Source organism: Arachis duranensis, chromosome 1 (assembly GCF_000817695.3).
Source record: "Arachis duranensis cultivar V14167 chromosome 1, aradu.V14167.gnm2.J7QH, whole genome shotgun sequence".
Lineage (NCBI taxonomy): Eukaryota > Viridiplantae > Streptophyta > Magnoliopsida > Fabales > Fabaceae > Arachis > Arachis duranensis.
This window is the reverse complement of record NC_029772.3, coordinates 18,164,944-18,168,235: the sequence shown is the minus strand read 5'-3', so window position 1 is coordinate 18,168,235 and position 3,292 is coordinate 18,164,944. Positions and strand designations below refer to the sequence as shown.

Sequence of the window (3,292 nt, the reverse complement as noted above, 5' to 3'; positions counted from 1 at the left end):
CTATCTCTTATATCCTGAAAAAACTAACTATTTCTATTAACAAGTATATGATAATTGAATATACACTTTCTAACCTCAAAATTCTGCTACTAATATATAAATTAAGATCATGAAGAGGAGGACATCTGAATCCACCCTTTTATCAACTGCTCTAAAAATCTGAGATCTAGAACTTGAGTGACAAAAAGCTTTACAGCATATGCACCAAAGCAAGCCCAAACACATTGACTCATACTCGATTCAGTCATCACTAGATCACAGAAAAATTGTTTATCAGCTTTCCTTGTCAAGCATGTTTCTCATATTCAGACATCATTTTCCACAGCAGTGTTGACATGCAGCTAAGAAAACGATAAGCGATTTTGTTTCCGTAAAAATTCAGCATATAGTTTTTGAAATTCACATAAAAAACCATAGGGTCGGATTTTATAAAATACATCGGTCATGAGTGTCGAATAATTTAAATCTTAGCAGAGGCTAATGTAAGTGTGTCAATGTACTATCAACTAATCTCTAGGAGTTATGTGCACAAAATACATGCAATCAGCATAAATCATCTCAAATAATAATCGACATTTGACAATATAAACAACATAATCAAGCCCATCTCGATACCCATGTGAGAGAGAGATGAAAAACTAAAACATACAAGCCTTTTCACTAGGTGGAATCGCCTATATGAATTGGACTAGTGTGTTATCATTAATGTTGATGCTTATATTCAAGGTACCAAAATTAAACCTTTCTTAACATATCTTTGAAGGAACATCATTTAAAGAAGAGAGAGGGGCATAGGGGAGTTGTTTTATATGAGAACATGATAAGTTTATTACTAACCGTTCAATGCTACGACATTATATGATAAACAAAATAATTCTATGATGAAGATGATAGAAGTCGGAAATTCCCAGACCTACATGAAAATACATACTTGGAAGGTCAAAGATGGTTGACAAATTCAAAACACATCAAAGACAAGAACAGGAATGTGTTAACAAAGAAATAGAATAAGAAACTTACCATCATAGCAATAAGAAAAAACTTAAAGTAACATGATATCATGATTGTGAGCAAAAGGTCATTGAATCTGCATGATTGAATACATTTAAGCTGATGTTCAATTGATGATACTAACATATGAATTTGGTATGCATGGAATGTTTACCGAAGAATCAACTTATTAGTAATCAATCCTTTCAAAATTTAAATTGGCAACTTATTAGCCTTTTTGTGCAAATCACTTGTACATCCGAATCATTTTATCATATTCAAATTCTCATTTCAAAATCGAAACTAGAGAACATTTTATTCAATATTTACCATGGCCAAAAACTCTGAATATTCATGATACATAGGACTCCAAACCCAAGTCCGTCACAAACACTCAGAAAAAATATATTCTTTAAAGAAAGACTGATAGGGTCATCGCACTCCCAACGGACAATTGATTACTCAAATTCTTCAAAATGTGAAAAAATTTAAGGGATGAATGATAATGAAATATATATATACCTGGAGATATTGATTGATGCATTGAGAAATATCTTAACCATGATGAAGAAAGTCAGAAGAAACATGAAGTTCCCAAAGACGACATACATGAACACCTGCTAATGAAAACCATAAAAACTTCCATAAAAAATAGCATGAAAATTCAAACCAACCAAGTTGAGTGAAAGGTTAGACATAATGGATATATATGTGTAAACCTTGCAACATGTTGACACTAATGAAGATGAGTTCCTTGCTTCTACATACAAATGAATACAAGCATCGAAAATAAAATAAATAATGGCCAATTTCCAGTGTAGCCCCTGCAAAAATTACCAAGTGCCCAACTTCAGTGATAGAAAATGTGAATCATGAAAGTAGTATGAAGCAGCATATTTATTTACAAAATGCATTGTAACACAACTTAACACAGCCTTTAGATTATAAAAACACAGTTCACACTTCAAAATGCCTAAGACTTCTTATTCTCAAACATGATCTCCCAAGGGAAAATAAAAAATCATTATCCAAAAACCAATGCACATAATATTTCCTGTAAAAACAACCATAGGAAATTACTAAAGGAAGCATCAAAAGAAGAAACCATAATAATAATAATAACTAGGGTTTATTATTATTACATAGAAACATAGTGTAATACCTCAAACTTCAATGTTTGTTGATTGAGGACATTGTACAGAAGATGTCTATAAGCCTTTTACTTGTGAAGCATCAAATCTATCATAAGAATCTGAAAAAAAAATCAAATAAATAGATAAAAACGAAGGAGAAGAAAAACAAGGCAATCCTTGCTCCTATCATATAAAAGACTAAAAAATAAGGAATAAAGATTTAAACTTCGAAACCAGTAGCATAAAAGGATATCAGAAACCATGATTTCACACTCTATATATTCATCTGCAACAGCCTTGCGTTTCTCCTACACAGAAAAACAAAATAGGGAGTAAATAAAATTGAAAAATTCAAATTCACTAATTCTAAGTAATTGAAATGAAAATGAAGAGAAAAAGGTAATTAACAAAAAAGTGATTGAAAAAGCAAAACTTTATGCATTTCATCAATTGAATGTTGTCGGGGGAATACTGAACGTAGAGTGATTTAATTGGGAAGCTACACCGAACGCATTGGTAACCCATTGATGATGCAAGAAAAGTTGCATCACAGATTCGATCAAAACTAAAGGTTGATTAAAAATGTTTTATTTTTATTTTATGGAAATCTTTGGTATTCTGAATCTGTGAAACCTTTGTGTTCTTCCTGCAGCTGAGCAGTGAAGTGAGGAACAGTTAGTTGTCAGAACCAAACCGGTAATCAAACCGGTCCTAGTATACTGATCTATTAGTTCAACCGATGGATCGTTGGTTGAACCAATAAAACCAGTCCAACATAAATAAAAAATATAAGATAATCAATTAACGAGTATTAAACCTAAATTGATATAAAATACATGACTACAATCAATTATCAATTTCTAAAAGGGTTTATCTATCATGTGCCCTAAGGGCACATGTTAAGATTACAAAATAAGAAAGTTTTCATTTAAAACATACAAAATTTAAGTTTCTAATACATTTGTTTTGCATTCATTAAATGAAAATATTTAAAACTTTCTACTAGTGGTAAGCTTATCATGTGCCGTTAGGACAAGTGTTAGCTAAACCCTTTCTAAAAATACCTAATAGAAAAATTTCAATTTGCATTAAACCTACATTGAAACAATTAAATAAGAATAACAATCAAATATTAAAACCTAAATTAAAACAGTATCAATCAAGGATTA

General features: G+C 30.9%; 1 long non-coding RNA gene across 1 annotated transcript; it reads right to left on the bottom strand.

Moving 5' to 3' along the window:
- Positions 1-1,057: 1,057 nt before the first annotated feature.
- Positions 1,058-2,431, bottom strand: LOC107481450 (uncharacterized). The gene is made up of 5 exons (XR_001590608.3): positions 2,384-2,431; positions 2,153-2,242; positions 1,710-1,814; positions 1,513-1,607; positions 1,058-1,087 (listed from the first exon to the last, which is right to left on the bottom strand). It is a non-coding gene; the product is annotated as an uncharacterized LOC107481450 (long non-coding RNA).
- Between the last annotated feature and the right edge of the window lie 861 nt (positions 2,432-3,292).